At 44.5% G+C, this 18,719-nt stretch overlaps 6 non-coding genes across 6 annotated transcripts; all 6 read left to right on the forward strand.

Annotated features, from left to right (window-relative positions):
• The first annotated feature begins 1,761 nt into the window (after positions 1-1,761).
• TRNAY-GUA (transfer RNA tyrosine (anticodon GUA)) lies at positions 1,762-1,847 on the forward strand. Its single transcript is given in 2 exon segments — positions 1,762-1,798; positions 1,812-1,847. It is a non-coding gene; the product is annotated as a tRNA-Tyr (tRNA).
• A 363-nt stretch (positions 1,848-2,210) lies between these two features.
• On the forward strand, positions 2,211-2,282 carry TRNAD-GUC (transfer RNA aspartic acid (anticodon GUC)). Its single transcript has one exon. It is a non-coding gene; the product is annotated as a tRNA-Asp (tRNA).
• Positions 2,283-8,890: 6,608 nt separating this feature from the next.
• TRNAY-GUA (transfer RNA tyrosine (anticodon GUA)) lies at positions 8,891-8,976 on the forward strand. The gene is given in 2 exon segments: positions 8,891-8,927; positions 8,941-8,976. It is a non-coding gene; the product is annotated as a tRNA-Tyr (tRNA).
• Positions 8,977-9,339: 363 nt separating this feature from the next.
• TRNAD-GUC (transfer RNA aspartic acid (anticodon GUC)) lies at positions 9,340-9,411 on the forward strand. The gene has a single exon. It is a non-coding gene; the product is annotated as a tRNA-Asp (tRNA).
• Positions 9,412-16,021: 6,610 nt separating this feature from the next.
• TRNAY-GUA (transfer RNA tyrosine (anticodon GUA)) lies at positions 16,022-16,107 on the forward strand. The gene is given in 2 exon segments: positions 16,022-16,058; positions 16,072-16,107. It is a non-coding gene; the product is annotated as a tRNA-Tyr (tRNA).
• Positions 16,108-16,470: 363 nt separating this feature from the next.
• Positions 16,471-16,542, forward strand: TRNAD-GUC (transfer RNA aspartic acid (anticodon GUC)). The gene has a single exon. It is a non-coding gene; the product is annotated as a tRNA-Asp (tRNA).
• Positions 16,543-18,719: the final 2,177 nt, after the last annotated feature.

An 18,719-nucleotide genomic window follows, 5' to 3' on the forward strand; every position in this document is an offset into this window, starting at 1 on the left:
TAGCTTCTATGCCCCAACCATAATCTCCCTTCTGGTGATGAACGTCACGAGCTACACTTTATGTGGAAGCGCGAGGGCTACCTGAAGAAGTCAAAGACACGCAGGCAGCCGTGGGACTGACACTGTGCTCGAGAGCGCCTAGCAGCAGAGTTTCTAGGTGCTTCCAGGGGTGAGATGATGGCTGTCAGGCCTTTGCTGGGAGCCAGGGGGGGACGAGGAGTTTTCACAACAGATGCTTGTCTCAAAAAGGTGGGGTGGGCTAGTGCAGAGTCAGTCATGGGCAGCCTCCAAGATGACTCACTAGTAAAGTGCCCCCTGCTGGTACCTGAGCATGACTTACAGGTCACATTCTTAAATCCGAGCCGAGTGGGCTCAACGCTTTTCCCTCACAAGGTATATAAAGTGGCTGCTATGAATACTGGTTATTTACGGTGCTATGAAGGTGACATATGGAAATAGCAAACACTTTAGAAATCAGGTCACTTTACTTTCCTTTTGTTGCACAAGAGCACAGAACCGGATGAGCAGCTCCTCACGTGCACTGTGGCTGGCCAGGGATGGACACTTTACAGAACCAGTGCTGAGCCTCTTAAGCAGAGCTGGATCTGTTCAAGTCTGTGCAAACCCTGGGCCTGCTCACAGCCTGGCAAGCTGCAGACAATGTTGGGTGCAGCCTTAAATGTGAAATCGTTCCAAGTTGCCACTGTTTGTAGTGAGTTTAACAGACACTGTCTCTGGCTTCCTTCCTGCACGAGGCCAGGTAGGAAGCAGTATCACTCCCCCCATCCTGTGTGTTAGAGAATGGTTTCCATTGCAGTGGGAGGCGGGGCCGTCCATGCCAGGTTTTCAAGGTGACCTCGGACGAGCTTAATATGTAACTGTTGTTCATTTCTGGCAATCATATACATATCTTGTGGATATCCTGCAAATCCGGCATGGATCCGACTCTACTGGACTTATGTTGGGCACCCTTGCACTAGAGCAAGGTTTTTTATGTAAAACTGGTAAGTGTTAATATTGTCATTGTTCACGCCTTCACCAATCACAGGGGGGGGCAACATGCCTGCATCCTCACCGCACACTCCCTATCATTCTTACACTGAGCGCCAAGCTTTCCAAAGTTTAAGAATCTACACAACTTTCAGCATTCCAGCTGAGTTCATTGGCCGACATACTTGTTGTGATGGTTTTGCCATTTTATTTCCTGAGCTGTACTTTTCTCAAGAAAGTTAGTTCCCATTATTTTTAATAAACCACAGCGAATGCTGAGAAATCACTTTGTGTGTCTGCGACAAGACACATTTATTTTTTTGAATTCTAAGTAAAGGTAATCAAGATGGAAAGACAATGGCTGTATGACTGACTTCAACAGAAAGCCCTCCCCCATGCTTGCTGCTGAAATATTCAGATATTAGAAAAGCACTGAAAATGTGCATTGCTAAAGCGGCATGTGTTTTCCAGAGTACGCAAATGAAGAGGAAAAGCACGCCTTGCCAATTAAAATGCCGAGTCACCCTTTGTAGTTATTCTGCGATGAGTTTCCAAAAAGAACTCAGGTGGTAGATTAAATGATGCTGATTGTAGGTTTGTGCTGTTGGAGAATGAGATAGGCATCTGAAAATAAACAGCATGCATCCTGAAGACACAGCTTGATATGTGACCTCGGTCTTTAAATGCCCAGCAAACATACACATGGTCACCATGTGCCCCACTGCTGGCAGGTACATAACCTGAAGGCTGCAGTCACATGCTGCTTCCGTCCCTTCGATAGCTCAGTTGGTAGAGCGGAGGACTGTAGTGGTGAAGCTGATATCCTTAGGTCGCTGGTTCAAATCCGGCTCGAAGGATTTTTTTTCGTATTTGCTCTTCATATTTCTTTTCACATTCTGAAATTAAAATACGCCATGTTTTGAAGCAACAACGCTAGAGCTTGACAATTCTTTTTGTCTCCCCCATTTTTCTCAGATGGCACCAAGAAGTGAATTTAGCCAGAGCAGAAATGGACGGAGGTGCAGCCGCTGATCCCAGTGACTGTCAGAGAGAGAAAAGGAGGAGTCTGTGCAGAGGAAGCTGTAAATCAGTGATACACAGAGACCGGCTCCTTCCTGGCACAGGCGGGGTCAACACTGACATTTATGTGGGTGCAGCGCCCCCAGCAGGGGGACAGGTAGAACAATCAGTAGGAGGTCAGGTACCAGGGAGTCATCAGTTCCTCGTTAGTATAGTGGTCAGTATCCCCGCCTGTCACGCGGGAGACCGGGGTTCAATTTCCCGACGGGGAGACTAGGTTTATGACTTAACCATGTTTACACTTTAGAAATACATTTTGTTATTTGTTTCGTTTACAATCTCGACATTTTAGAAGTATTGCGATTTAATGTATATGAAGTGCACTGTATAATATGATCAGTGGCAGCATATAGAATTGTTATAAATACCAACACTGAGGCGCCTCTAGCAGAGCGCTGGCAGGCTTGGAAATCCAACAGAGAAAGCTTTCAACATGAAGGAATCAAGTTTTGGGAACAGATTTGTACATTTTGATTTTAAGTTATGGACCACTTTGTCGACAGCGAATGTTTAATATTTACAGAAAAACAAAGTACAATGTGGTGAACAATTGGTACTGGCTGTTTTGCTTGATTATCAATTCCACGTAATCGCGTCATGGTTAATTTCAAATGTATTATAAGCTTCATCACTATTACTTTTTCTAGTTGCGCCTCTGATTTTCAACCAAAACTATATATCATCTATACAAACAATTAGAACCAAACTGTATCTTTTTTAATAACGAACGTACTTTTCTGAAATTGGAGTGAACGCAAGTTGTAGTAACGAAGAAACGTAGGCTTCCGGGTAGTGTATTGGTTATCCATGTTTTTAGGGTCGAGCCTGCGTTGCATGCGCTCGCGCATGCGTATCGCAGCGAGACGCTTTAGTGTTTAGAAAAGGGCTCGGAGCCCTGTCAACGTCACGTCAGTGTTTTTTATTGGTACGTGGGCTTGCCTAATAAAATCCGCTTGCTTTCATTAGTTGAAGGCACGCATAGGTCATGCCTTTTCCGGTGGCTAGCCCTCCTCCAGCGCAGCGACCAAGTACAGAAAACATGCGAGGCTCGCTGTTTTCCATCGGGCTCATGGACTTCTTTTTCTCTCATTCACGAGCGCGATCTCGCTTGGCAGAAGTCGAGCACTTTACATAATTAACTTCACTTTTTCGGGTTATGTACATAAATGCACTTTTGCCCGATAGGTGAAAAGTCGGGTTAGGAGTTTACAACGCGATCAGCTCTAACATGAGCAAATGCGAGACCCGTTGCATTGCAAATGCTTGTTTTAATAGTTTGTGTCTCCGTCAAGTATTCTCCATCTATTTAATGTAAATCTATTTAATGTGCAGTATCTCTTTCTTCGTGGTCTCCATGAATGCAGTGTGTCTTCCATGTCTGGTGTTTTATTCTGGCTTTTTGTTTATCTTGGTCAGTCGGCGAAAGCGTAGGTTTAAGCCTGTGTGGTGATGTCTGGTCCACACTGCTGTAAAGAGAGCAGCGACCCCCGGCGAGGCTTCTTTCAGACTAAGGGGGGAGGTGATGAGAGACCTGGACACCTGTAAAGATACCTGTGAGCTCTCCAAAACAACAGAGCCCCTCCATGGGCTCTTGGCTAGGACGTTAGACTGAAGCTCTAAAGATCCCAGGTTTCCACAGTGACTTTTTGTTTGATATCCATTACCTTCAGTGCTGAGTAGTCAAACTTTAAACCCTCTCAAACTTGGTAAAATAAAACATTACTTTAACAACATCAATCTATTTCCCTCCACATTCCAGCTTCTTTCTTTCTTCACCCCTCATTTCTTTCTGAGCCCCCTTCAGTCCGTCTTTATTTTCTTTATTGGAACAAGTTTCTCAAAGCCCTACTCAGTGTGAGTCTCAGAACTGAGAGAATACTATCACAGGCTGTAAGTTCACTGCTAAGAGGAAAGTTTTACTCCTTGTATGAAGGTCCGAAAGAGTGGAGTGCAACTTTACACAAACTACTATTTAAATACAATCTCCCGGACCTTCCGTAACCTGAGTCTAGACAGAAATATTTAGAATTCTTCTCTGAAAAAGTGGCAACCCTCCCGCAGGGCTTGAAAGCAGACAATACTCATCATTAGAATCCACAGCCAGCAACACTAGAAAACTGCCACTCATGACCAAGATAGCAGCAAGTTGGGCCACGGGGATGCTCTCTATGCTTGAAACATCAGATAACTCACTAGAAAACTACCTGGAAGTTGGCACCCAGACTCATCCTCAACCTCCCGCTCTGAATTCACATCTCACCATACCTCAGAGAGCTCCACTGACTCCCGAAACAGAAATGAACTAATTTCAAACACCTTACATACACATTCAAGGCACAACACAACGTAGGCCCCACCTACTTGACCAGTTGCATCTCTTTCCACAACCACCAAGAGACCTCCATCTACTCAGGGCTCCTACTCACACACATCCCATACATACAGAGAACCAGATCAGGAGGATGGGTGTTCTGTTGCATCACTCCTAAAGCATGGAATGGACTCCCATTTCACACCAGAGCATTTTCTTCTCTTCTTCAATTCTGCAAGAAGTTGAAGACCTGCGTTTTTAATAAACCAACCTACCTTAGACAGGGCTACACACACACACGCCTGCTCAGCGCCAGGAAACCCTTGCAGGTGATTGCGTGCCTTACAAATACCCATTACGTTACAGATGCACCCCCAGGGCTCCACCAGATGTTTCACAGCAATGGGTGTGACAGAGCATAACATGGCTGTGCCTTTATGCTTTCTTTGGTAGAAGAGAAGGACAGCATTTACCTTCATATATTGTGTGAAAAACTATACCCATGTAAATGTGATGCATTAAAAGACCACAACATTATGGTGCCTTTGTGAGTGATATTACACTTGTTAGATATAAACTGCTTTTATGAAATGTTAACCAGATGCATTTATACCTTGGTATCTTAACAAATGATATATTTTATAGTCACTCATCATTTACTGTGTTTAAGACAATTGCATTTGTAAAAACATAACTAAAATGTGCTTCCATTCCATTGTTCAAGCTGGAGTTAAGGTCTGCCAATTCCTATGTTTAATTTCAACATGAAACTTGCTTTGTTTGTGCGCTATTTTTCTTTCGTCTGCAGGTGATAGGTAAGGAAGAGAGAGTTGGGTTGCCAAGGACGAAACTTGGTAACAAGGAGCTACAAGAACGGCTCCCTTACTATATTCCTGGGCATGGATGTAATCCAAGGTGGAGCAGATGTGTTCAGAAGAGGATAAAAGTGAATTGGACATAATTCACAATGGTGTCTTGTTAGTAATTGTTTCTTTGGGTGTGATGTCAGCTACTGGAAGGCTCTGGGGTGATTAAAGTGTTGTTCAGTTAGGCAGAGATTCAGAATCTTTTTGCCCACTTGACTAGAGTGGACTCTAAGGGAAAGATAACTCTCCTTGACTAAGTGGCAGTCGCGACTCACAGGGGTTACCAGAGGTGGGGTGGAGAGCGGGGTGTGGGGAGGCAAGGAGAATATTAACAATATTAAAAAGTTAAAAAACTAAAAACTTACCTGCTCCGTCGCACCGCTGCTCCTCCGTCAGCAGCAGGCTCCCAGCCTGCCCTGCGGCCAATCCTGACGCTGCTCAGAGAAGCGTTAGGATTGGCTGGGAGTGCCCAGCCACGGCGCTCCCAGACAGACTGGGAGCCTGTGCCTGCTCTCTCCAGCCCGGCAGCAGTGTGCCCCAGATGGCCGGCCAAACACACATGTGCACTGAGGGGAGTGCACAGTGCACTCCCCTCACTGCTCGTCACCCCCAATGCCCCACCCCTTTATAATTCTCAGTATAATGTACAGGCGACATCAGCTCCCGCGAGTTTCTGTAGTGTAGTGGTTATCACGTTTGCTGCCCCCGTGAAAGGTCGCGGGTTTGAAACTGGGCGGAAACACTTTTAACACTTCCATCTACCTTGTTCTGCATTATTATTAATATCTATGACCACCTAACTTGTTCTGCATTATTAATATATATGACGAGCGATACTTCTGTGCTACAATTTTAATTGATATCATCCATATAGTAACATATTTCAAATAAACAAGATAAGCAACGCATAGATGATGTAAACTGTGCAAAAGATATTAGCTCGCTTGTAATTAGTACGGGACTGAAAATTTTAAAATAATACAAAACTAAAGAAATGAATGCTAAATTATTAAAACTACAGCAGGTTCTACCGAGATTCAAACTCAGATCGCTGGACTCAAAGTCCAGCGTGCTAACCATTACACCATGGAACCTTCCATTGACAAGCATGAGGTGCGTTAGTAGTGAAATGACAGTATCCTGTAGTGTGCACGTCTCCTTGTAAAAGTCCTGATGTTTTTCAGATGTCAGGTTATTAATGGCAAGGAACACAAGCATTGGCAAAGCCAATAGGTATCGCCTATGTGATAGCTACTGGTTTTGCCAGTGATTTAGCCATGCTGCAACATGGCTGAAAGTAAAGGAAAAAAGCTGTATATGACACAGCCAGCATTGATCACTTCATAGTGCTTTTTTTTACATTCATCCATGCTGCACTGAAGCCAGAGCTGCTGTACAATGTGGCTAAAAAAACATTCACAAAACCAATAGATCCCACATAGGCAAGATCTATTAGCTTTACCAAGGCTTGTTTGTCATCTGGAGCCATTGTGGTACTGCCATGAAAGAGCTGCCAACAATAGCCACGCCCTGTTCAGACTGCAATTCGGGTCATCATTCACACTGCTGTCAAGAAACCAGTAATGTTTTATAAAAACACAGCTGAGTGATTTGAGCTAAAAAAAAAGTGTTTGCTCCTTAAGTGCATTTTTCAGTCCTGGGGGGGGGGGATTACATACATTGCAGTGTTGAACCAACGCTTCTGCATTTCTGGGATGCATATGTTACACTTGTACTGATCCTGTTTTGTGATGACATTTGTGGCACATCAACGTGCTAAATAAAAAGACATTTTCGCTGACTAACCAGGGCAAATACGTTCAAATGACGATGCCCAATTGCTGTAGCATCAGTGCAGGGTATGTAATGTAGCGCCTGGGGTCTAGCTTCTATGCCCCAACCATAATCTCCCTTCTGGTGATGAACGTCACGAGCTACACTTTATGTGGAAGCGCGAGGGCATCCTGAAGACGTCAAAGACACGCAGGCAGCCGTGGGACTGACACTGTGCTCGAGAGCGCCTAGCAGCAGAGTTTCTAGGTGCTTCCAGGGGTGAGATGATGGCTGTCAGGCCTTTGCTGGGAGCCAGGGGGGGACGAGGAGTTTTCACAACAGATGCTTGTCTCAAAAAGGTGGGGTGGGCTAGGGCAGAGTCAGTCATGGGCAGCCTCCAAGATGGCTCACTAGTAAAGTGCCCCCTGCTGGTACCTGAGCATGACTTACAGGTCACATCCTTAAATCCGAACCGAGTGGGCTCAACGCTTTTCCCTCACAAGGTATATAAAGTGGCTGCTATGAATACGGGTTATTTACGGTGCTATGAAGGTGACAAATGGAAATAGCAAACACTTTAGAAATCAGGTCACTTTACTTTCCTTTTGTTGCACAAGAGCACAGGACCGGATGAGCAGCTCCTCGCGTGCACTGTGGCTGGCCAGGGATGGACACTTTACAGAACCAGTGCTGAGCCTCTTAAGCAGAGCTGGATCTGTTCAAGTCTGTGCAAACCCTGGGCCTGCTCACAGCCTGGCAAGCTGCAGACAATGTTGGGTGCAGCCTTAAATGTGAAATCGTTCCAAGTTGCCACTGTTTGTAGTGAGTTTAACAGACACTGTCTCTGGCTTCCTTCCTGCACGAGGCCAGGTAGGAAGCAGTATCACTCCCCCCATCCTGTGTGTTAGAGAATGGTTTCCATTGCAGTGGGAGGCGGGGCCGTCCATGCCAGGTTTTCAAGGTGACCTCTGACGAGCTTAATATGTAACTGTTGTTCATTTCTGGCAATCATATATATATCTTGTGGATATCCTGCAAATCCGGCATGGATCCGACTCTACTGGACTTATGTTGGGCACCCTTGAACTAGAGCAATGTTTTTTATGTAAAACTGGTAAGTGTTAATATTGTCATTGTTCATGCCTTCACCAATCACAGGGGGGGCAACATGCCTGCATCTTCACCGCACACTCCCTATCATTCTTACACTGAGCGCCAAGCTTTCCAAAGTTTAAGAATCTACACAACTTTCAGCATTCCAGCTGAGTTCATTGGCCGACATACTTGTTGTGATGGTTTTGCCATTTTATTTCCTGAGCTGTACTTTTCTCAAGAAAGTTAGTTCCCATTATTTTTAATAAACCACAGCGAATGCTGAGAAATCACTTTGTGTGTCTGCGACAAGACACATTTATTTTTTTGAATTCTAAGTAAAGGTAATCAAGATGGAAAGACAATGGCTGTATGACTGACTTCAACAGAAAGCCCTCCCCCATGCTTGCTGCTGAAATATTGAGATATTAGAAAAGCACTGAAAATGTGCATTGCTAAAGCGGCATGTGTTTTCCAGAGTACGCAAATGAAGAGGAAAAGCACGCCTTGCCAATTAAAATGCCGAGTCACCCTTTGTAGTTATTCTGCGATGAGTTTCCAAAAAGTACTCAGGTGGTAGATTAAATGATGCTGATTGTAGGTTTGTGCTGTTGGAGAATGAGATAGGCATCTGAAAATAAACAGCATGCATCCTGAAGACACAGCTTGATATGTGACCTCGGTCTTTAAATGCCCAGCACACATACACATGATCACCATGGGCCCCACTGCTGGCAGGTACATAACCTGAAGGCTGCAGTCACATGATGCTTCCGTCCCTTCGATAGCTCAGTTGGTAGAGCGGAGGACTGTAGTGGTGAAGCTGATATCCTTAGGTCGCTGGTTCAAATCCGGCTCGAAGGATTTTTTTTCGTATTTGCTCTTCATATTTCTTTTCACATTCTGAAATTAAAATACGCCATGTTTTGAAGCAACGACGCTAGAGCTTGACAATTCTTTTTGTCTCCCCCATTTTTCTCAGATGGCACCAAGAAGTGAATTTAGCCAGAGCAGAAATGGACGGAGGTGCAGCCGCTGATCCCAGTGACTGTCAGAGAGAGAAAAGGAGGAGTCTGTGCAGAGGAAGCTGTAAATCAGTGATACACAGAGAGCGGCTCCTTCCTGGCACAGGCGGGGTCACCACTGGCATTTATGTGGGTGCAGCGCCCCCAGCAGGGGGACAGGTAGAACAATCAGTAGGAGGTCAGGTACCAGGGAGTCATCAGTTCCTCGTTAGTATAGTGGTCAGTATCCCCGCCTGTCACGCGGGAGACCGGGGTTTAATTCCCCGACGGGGAGACTATGTTTATGACTTAACCATGTTTACACTTTAGAAATACATTTTGTTATTTGTTTCGTTTACAATCTCGACATTTTAGAAGTATTGCGATTTAATGTTTATGAAGTGCACTGTATAATATGATCAGTGGCAGCATATAGAATTGTAATAAATACCGACACCGAGGCGCCTCTAGCAGAGCGCTGGCAGGCTTGGAAATCCAACAGAGAAAGCTTTCAACATGAAGGAATCAAGTTTTGGGAACACATTTGTACATTTTGATTTTAAGTTATGGACCACTTTGTCGACAGCGAATGTTTAATATTTACAGAAAAACAAAGTACTATGTGGTGAACAATTGGTACTGGCTGTTTTGCTTGATTATCAATTTCACGTAATCGCGTCATGGTTAATTTCAAATGTATTATAAGCTTCATCACTATTACTTTTTCTAGTTGCGCCTCTGATTTTCAACTAAAACTATATATCATCTATACAAACAATTAGAACCAAACTGTATCTTTTTTAATAACGAACGTACTTTTCTGAAATTGGAGTGAACGCAAGTTGTAGTAACGAAGAAACGTAGGCTTCCGGGTAGTGTATTGGTTATTCATGTTTTTAGGGTCGAGCCTGCGTTGCATGAGCTCGCGCATGCGTATCGCAGCAAGACGCTTTAGTGTTTAGAAAAGGGCTCGGAGCCCTGTCAACGTCACGTCAGTGTTTTTTATTGGTACGTGGGCTTGCCTAATAAAATCCGCTTGCTTTCATTAGTCGAAGGCACGCATAGGTCATGCCTTTTCCGGTGGCTCGCCCTCCTCCAGCGCAGCGACCAAGTACAGAAAACATGCGAGGCTCGCTGTTTTCCATCGGGCTCATGGACTTCTTTTTCTCTCATTCACGAGCGCGATCTCGCTTGGCAGAAGTCGAGCACTTTACATAATTAACTTCACTTTTTCGGGTTATGTACATAAATGCACTTTTGCCCGATAGGTGAAAAGTCGGGTTAGGAGTTTACAACGCGATCAGCTGTAACATGAGCAAACGCGAGACCCGTTGCATTGCAAATGCTTGTTTTAATAGTTTGTGTCTCCGTCAAGTATTCTCCATCTATTTAATGTAAATCTATTTAATGTGCAGTATCTCTTTCTTCGTGGTCTCCATGAATGCAGTGTGTCTTCCATGTCTGGTGTTTTATTCTGGCTTTTTGTATATCTTGGTCAGTCGGCGAAAGCGTAGGTTTAAGCCTGTGTGGTGATGTCTGGTCCACACTGCTGTAAAGAGAGCAGCGACCCCCGGCGAGGCTTCTTTCAGACTAAGGGGGGAGGTGATGAGAGACCTGGACACCTGTAAAGATACCTGTGAGCTCTCCAAAACAACAGAGCCCCTCCATGGGCTCTTGGCTAGGACGTTAGACTGAAGCTCTAAAGATCCCAGGTTTCCACAGTGACTTTTTGTTTGATATCCATTACCTTCAGTGCTGAGTAGTCAAACTTTAAACCCTCTCAAACTTGGTAAAATAAAACATTACTTTAACAACATCAATCTATTTCCCTCCGCATTCCAGCTTCTTTCTTTCTTCACCCCTCATTTCTTTCTGAGCCCCCTTCAGTCCGTCTTTATTTTCTTTATTGGAACAAGTTTCTCAAAGCCCTACTCAGTGTGAGTCTCAGAACTGAGAGAATACTATCACAGGCTGTAAGTTCACTGCTAAGAGGAAAGTTTTACTCCTTGTATGAAGGTCCGAAAGAGTGGAGTGCAACTTTACACAAACTACTATTTAAATACAATCTCCCGGACCTTCCGTAACCTGAGTCTAGACAGAAATATTTAGAATTCTTCTCTGAAAAAGTGGCAACCCTCCTGCAGGGCTTGAAAGCAGACAATACTCATCATTAGAATCCACAGCCAGCAACACTAGAAAACTGCCACTCATGACCAAGTTAGCAGCAAGTTGGGCCACGGGGATGCTCTCTATGCTTGAAACATCAGATAACTCACTAGAAAACTACCTGGAAGTTGGCACCCAGACTCATCCTCAACCTCCCGCTCTGAATTCACATCTCACCATACCTCAGAGAGCTCCACTGTCTCCCGAAACAGAAATGAACTAATTTCAAACACCTTACATACACATTCAAGGCACAACACAACGTAGGCCCCACCTACTTGACCAGTTGCATCTCTTTCCACAACCACCAAGAGACCTCCATCTACTCAGGGCTCCTACTCACACACATCCCATACATACAGAGAACCGGATCAGGAGGATGGGTGTTCTGTTGCATCACTCCTAAAGCATGGAATGGACTCCCATTTCACACCAGAGCATTTTCTTCTCTTCTTCAATTCTGCAAAAAGTTGAAGACCTGCGTTTTTAATAAACCAACCTACCTTAGACAGGGCTACACACACACACGCCTGCTCAGCGCCAGGAAACCCTTGCAGGTGATTGCGTGCCTTACAAATACCCATTACGTTACAGATGCACCCCCAGGGCTCCACCAGATGTTTCACAGCAATGGGTGTGACAGAGCATAACATGGCTGTGCCTTTATGCTTTCTTTGGTAGAAGAGAAGGACAGCATTTACCTTCATATATTGTGTGAAAAACTATACCCATGTAAATGTGATGCATTAAAAGACCACAACATTATGGTGCCTTTGTGAGTGATATTACACTTGTTAGATAGAAACTGCTTTTATGAAATGTTAACCAGATGCATTTATACCTTGGTATCTTAACAAATGATATATTTTATAGTCACTCATCATTTACTGTGTTTAAGACAATTGCATTTGTAAAAACATAACTAAAATGTGCTTCCATTCCATTGTTCAAGCTGGAGTTAAGGTCTGCCAATTCCTATGTTTAATTTCAACATGAAACTTGCTTTGTTTGTGCGCTATTTTTCTTTCGTCTGCAGGTGATAGGTAAGGAAGAGAGAGTTGGGTTGCCAAGGACGAAACTTGGTAACAAGGAGCTACAAGAACGGCTCCCTTACTATATTCCTGGGCATGGATGTAATCCAAGGTGGAGCAGATGTGTTCAGAAGAGGATAAAAGTGAATTGGACGTAATTCACAATGGTGTCTTGTTAGTAATTGTTTCTTTGGGTGTGATGTCAGCTACTGGAAGGCTCTGGGGTGATTAAAGTGTTGTTCAGTTAGGCAGAGATTCAGAATCTTTTTGCCCCCTTGACTAGAGTGGACTCTAAGGGAAAGATAACTCTCCTTGACTAAGTGGCAGTCGCGACTCACAGGGGTTACCAGAGGTGGGGTGGAGAGCGGGGTGTGGGGAGGCAAGGAGAATATTAACAATATTAAAAAGTTAAAAAACTAAAAACTTACCTGCTCCGTCGCACCGCTGCTCCTCCGTCAGCAGCAGGCTCCCAGCCTGCCCTGCGGCCAATCCTGACGCTGCTCAGAGAAGCGTTAGGATTGGCTGGGAGTGCCCAGCCACGGCGCTCCCAGACAGACTGGGAGCCTGTGCCTGCTCTCTCCAGCCCGGCAGCAGTGTGCCCCAGATGGCCGGCCAAACACACATGTGCACTGAGGAGAGTGCACAGTGCACTCCCCTCACTGCTCGTCACCCCCAATGCCCCACCCCTTTATAATTCTCAGTATAATGTACAGGCGACATAAGCTCCCGCGAGTTTCTGTAGTGTAGTGGTTATCACGTTCGCTGACCCCGTGAAAGGTCGCGGGTTTGAAACTGGGCGGAAACACTTTTAACTCTTCCATCTACCTTGTTCTGCATTATTATTAATATCTATGACCACCTAACTTGTTCTGCATTATTAATATATATGACGAGCGATACTTCTGTGCTACAATTTTAATTGATATCATCCATATAGTAACATATTTCAAATAAACAAGATAAGCAACGCATAGATGATGTAAACTGTGCAAAAGATATTAGCTCGCTTGTAATTAGTACGGGACTGAAAATTTTAAAATAATACAAAACTAAAGAAATGAATGTTAAATTATTAAAACTACAGCAGGTTCTACCGAGATTCAAATTCAGATCGCTGGACTCAAAGTCCAGAGTGCTAACCAATACACCATGGAACCTTCCATTGACAAGCATGAGGTGCGTTAGTAGTGAAATGACAGTATCCTGTAGTGTGCAGTCTCCTTGTAAAAGTCCTGATGTTTTTCAGATGTCAGGTTATTAATGGCAAGGAACACAAGCATTGGCAAAGCCAATAGGTATCGCCTATGTGATAGCTACTGGTTTTGCCAGTGATTTAGCCATGCTGCAACATGGCTGAAAGTAAAGGAAAAAAGCTGTATATGACACAGCCAGCATTGATCACTTCATAGTGCTTTTTTTTACATTCATCCATGCTGCACTGAAGCCAGTGCTGCTGTACAATGTGGCTAAAAAAACATTCACAAAACCAGTAGATCCCACATAGGCAAGATCTATTAGCTTTACCAAGGCTTGTTTGTCATCTGGAGCCATTGTGGTACTGCCATGAAAGAGCTGCCAACAATAGCCAGGCCCTGTTCAGACTGCAATTCGGGTCATCATTCACACTGCTGTCAAGAAACCAGTAATGTTTTATAAAAACACAGCTGAGTGATTTGAGCTAAAAAAAAAGTGTTTGCTCCTTAAGTGCATTTTTCAGTCCTGGGGGGGAGGGGGGGGATTACATACATTGCAGTGTTGAACCAACGCTTCTGCATTTCTGGGATGCATATGTTACACTTGTACTGATCCTGTTTTGTGATGACATTTGTGGCACATCAACGTGCTAAATAAAAAGACATTTGCGCTGACTAACCAGGGCAAATACGTTCAAATGACGATGCCCAATTGCTGTAGCATCAGTGCAGGGTATGTAATGTAGCGCCTGGGGTCTAGCTTCTATGCCCCAACCATAATCTCCCTTCTGGTGATGCGCGTCACGAGCTGCACTTTATGTGGAAGCGCGAGGGCTACCTGAAGAAGTCAAAGACACGCAGGCAGCCGTGGGACTGACACTGTGCTCGAGAGCGCCTAGCAGCAGAGTTTCTAGGTGCTTCCAGGGGTGAGATGATGGCTGTCAGGCCTTTGCTGGGAGCCAGGGGGGGACGAGGAGTTTTCACAACAGATGCTTGTCTCAAAAAGGTGGGGTGGGCTAGGGCAGAGTCAGTCATGGGCAGCCTCCAAGATGGCTCACTAGTAAAGTGCCCCCTGCTGGTACCTGAGCATGACTTACAGGTCACATTCTTAAATCCGAACCGAGTGGGCTCAACGCTTTTCCCTCACAAGGTATATAAAGTGGCTGCTATGAATACTGGTTATTTACGGTGCTATGAAGGTGACATATGGAAATAGCAAACACTTTAGAAATCAGGTCACTTTACTTTCCTTTTGTTGCACAAGATCACAGAACCGGATGAGCAGCTCCTCACGTGCACTGTGGCTGGCCAGGGATGGACACTTTACAGAACCAGTGCTGAGCCTCTTAAGCAGAGCTGGATCTGTTCAAGTCTGTGCAAACCCTGGGCCTGCTCACAGCCTGGCAAGCTGCAGACAATGTTGGGTGCAGCCTTAAATGTGAAATCGTTCCAAGTTGCCACTGTTTGTAGTGAGTTTAACAGACACTGTCTCTGGCTTCCTTCCTGCACGAGGCCAGGTAGGAAGCAGTATCACTCCCCCCATCCTGTGTGTTAGAGAATGGTTTCCATTGCAGTGGGAGGCGGGGCCGTCCATGCCAGGTTTTCAAGGTGACCTCTGATGAGCTTAATATGTAACTGTTGTTCATTTCTGGCATTCATATATATCTTGTGGATATCCTGCAAATCCGGCATGGATCCGACTCTACTGGACTTATGTTGGGCACCCTTGCACTAGAGCAATGTTTTTTATGTAAAACTGGTAAGTGTTAATATTGTCATTGTTCACGCCTTCACCAATCACAGGGGGGGCAACATGCCTGCATCCTCACCGCACACTCCCTATAATTCTTACCCTGAGCGCCAAGCTTTCCAAAGTTTAAGAATCTACACAACTTTCAGCATTCCAGCTGAGTTCATTGGCCGACATACTTGTTGTGATGGTTTTGCCATTTTATTTCCTGAGCTGTACTTTTCTCAAGAAAGTTAGTTCCCATTATTTTTAATAAACCATTGAGAATGCTGAGAAATCACTTTGTGCGTCTGCGACAAGACACATTTATTTTTTTGAATTCTAAGTAAAGGTAATCAAGATGGAAAGACAATGGCTGTATGACTGACTTCAACAGAAAGCCCTCCCCCATGCTTGCTGCTGAAATATTGAGATATTAGAAAAGCACTGAAAATGTGCATTGCTAAAGCGGCATGTGTTTTCCAGAGTACGCAAATGAAGAGGAAAAGCACGCCTTGCCAATTAAAATGCCGAGTCACCCTTTGTAGTTATTGTGCGATGAGTTTCCAAAAAGTACTCAGGTGGTAGATGAAATGATGCTGATTGTAGGTTTGTGCTGTTGGAGAATGAGATAGGCATCTGAAAATAAACAGCATGCATCCTGAAGACACAGCTTGATATGTGACCTCGGTCTTTAAATGCCCAGCACACATACACATGATCACCATGGGCCCCACTGCTGGCAGGTACATAACCTGAAGGCTGCAGTCACATGTTGCTTCCGTCCCTTCGATAGCTCAGTTGGTAGAGCGGAGGACTGTAGTGGTGAAGCTGATATCCTTAGGTCGCTGGTTCAAATCCGGCTCGAAGGATTTTTTTTCGTATTTGCTCTTCATATTTCTTTTCAAATTCTGAAATTAAAATACGCCATGTTTTGAAGCAACGACGCTAGAGCTTGACAATTCTTTTTGTCTCCCCCATTTTTATCAGATGGCACCAAGAAGTGAATTTAGCCAGAGCAGAAATGGACGGAGGTGCAGCCGCTGATCCCAGTGACTGTCAGAGAGAGAATAGGAGGAGTCTGTGCAGAGGAAGCTGTAAATCAGTGATACAAAGAGAGCGGCTCTTTCCTTGCACAGATGGGGTCAACACTGACATTTATGTGGGTGCAGCGCCCCCAGCAGGGGGACAGGTAGAACAATCAGTAGGAGGTCAGGTACCAGGGAGTCATCAGTTCCTCGTTAGTATAGTGGTCAGTATCCCCGCTTGTCACGCGGGAGACCGGGGTTTAATTCCCCGACGGGGAGACTATGTTTATGACTTAACCATGTTTACACTTTAGAAATACATTTTGTTATTTGTTTCGTTTACAATCTCGACATTTTAGAAGTATTGCGATTTAATGTTTATGAAGTGCACTGTATAATATGATCAGTGGCAGCATATAGAATTGTAATAAATACCAACACCGAGGCGCCTCTAGCAGAGCGCTGGCAGGCTTGGAAATCCAACAGAGAAAGCTTTCAACATGAAGGAATCAAGTTTTGGGAACACATTTGTACATTTTGATTTTAAGTTATGGACCACTTTGTCGACAGCGAATGTTTAATATTTACAGAAAAACAAAGTACTATGTGGTGAACAATTGGTACTGGCTGTTTTGCTTGATTATCAATTTCACGTAATCGCGTCATGGTTAATTTCAAATGTATTATAAGCTTCATCACTATTACTTTTTCTAGTTGCGCCTCTGATTTTCAACTAAAACTATATATCATCTATACAAACAATTAGAACCAAACTGTATCTTTTTTAATAACGAACGTACTTTTCTGAAATTGGAGTGAACGCAAGTTGTAGTAACGAAGAAACGTAGGCTTCCGGGTAGTGTATTGGTTATTCATGTTTTTAGGGTCGAGCCTGCGTTGCATGCGCTCGCGCATGCGTATCGCAGCGAGACGCTTTAGTGTTTAGAAAAGGGCTCGGAGCCCTGTCAACGTCACGTCAGTGTTTTTTATTGGTACGTGGGCTTGCCTAATAAAATCCGCTTGCTTTCATTAGTCGAAGGCACGCATAGGTCATGCCTTTTCCGGTGGCTAGCCCTCCTCCAGCGCAGCGACCAAGTACAGAAAACATGCGAGGCTCGCTGTTTTCCATCGGGCTCATGGACTTCTTTTTCTCTCATTCACGAGCGCGATCTCGCTTGGCAGAAGTCGAGCACTTTACATAATTAACTTCACTTTTTCGGGTTATGTACATAAATGCACTTTTGCCCGATAGGTGAAAAGTCGGGTTAGGAGTTTACAACGCGATCAGCTGTAACATGAGCAAACGCGAGACCCGTTGCATTGCAAATGCTTGTTTTAATAGTTTGTGTCTCCGTCAAGTATTCTCCATCTATTTAATGTAAATCTATTTAATGTGCAGTATCTCTTTCTTCGTGGTCTCCATGAATGCAGTGTGTCTTCCATGTCTGGTGTTTTATTCTGGCTTTTTGTATATCTTGGTCAGTCGGCGAAAGCGTAGGTTTAAGCCTGTGTGGTGATGTCTGGTCCACACTGCTGTAAAGAGAGCAGCGACCCCCGGCGAGGCTTCTTTCAGACTAAGGGGGGAGTTGATGAGAGACCTGGACACCTGTAAAGATACCTGTGAGCTCTCCAAAACAACAGAGCCCCTCCATGGGCTCTTGGCTAGGACGTTAGACTGAAGCTCTAAAGATCCCAGGTTTCCACAGTGACTTTTTGTTTGATATCCATTACCTTCAGTGCTGAGTAGTCAAACTTTAAACCCTCTCAAACTTGGTAAAATAAAACATTACTTTAACAACATCAATCTATTTCCCTCCACATTCCAGCTTCTTTCTTTCTTCACCCCTCATTTCTTTCTGAGCCCCCTTCAGTCCGTCTTTATTTTCTTTATTGGAACAAGTTTCTCAAAGCCCTACTCAGTGTGAGTCTCAGAACTGAGAGAATACTATCACAGGCTGTAAGTTCACTGCTAAGAGGAAAGTTTTACTCCTTGTATGAAGGTCCGAAAGAGTGGAGTGCAACTTTACACAAACTACTATTTAAATACAATCTCCCGGACCTTCCGTAACCTGAGTCTAGACAGAAATATTTAGAATTCTTCTCTGAAAAAGTGGCAACCCTCCTGCAGGGCTTGAAAGCAGACAATACTCATCATTAGAATCCACAGCCAGCAACACTAGAAAACTGCCACTCATGACCAAGTTAGCAGCAAGTTGGGCCACGGGGATGCTCTCTATGCTTGAAACATCAGATAACTCACTAGAAAACTACCTGGAAGTTGGCACCCAGACTCATCCTCAACCTCCCGCTCTGAATTCACATCTCACCATACCTCAGAGAGCTCCACTGTCTCCCGAAACAGAAATGAACTAATTTCAAACACCTTACATACACATTCAAGGCACAACACAACGTAGGCCCCACCTACTTGACCAGTTGCATCTCTTTCCACAACC

The sequence above is a fragment of the Pleurodeles waltl genome, unplaced genomic scaffold, assembly GCF_031143425.1.
Source record: "Pleurodeles waltl isolate 20211129_DDA unplaced genomic scaffold, aPleWal1.hap1.20221129 scaffold_67, whole genome shotgun sequence".
Taxonomy (NCBI): domain Eukaryota; kingdom Metazoa; phylum Chordata; class Amphibia; order Caudata; family Salamandridae; genus Pleurodeles; species Pleurodeles waltl.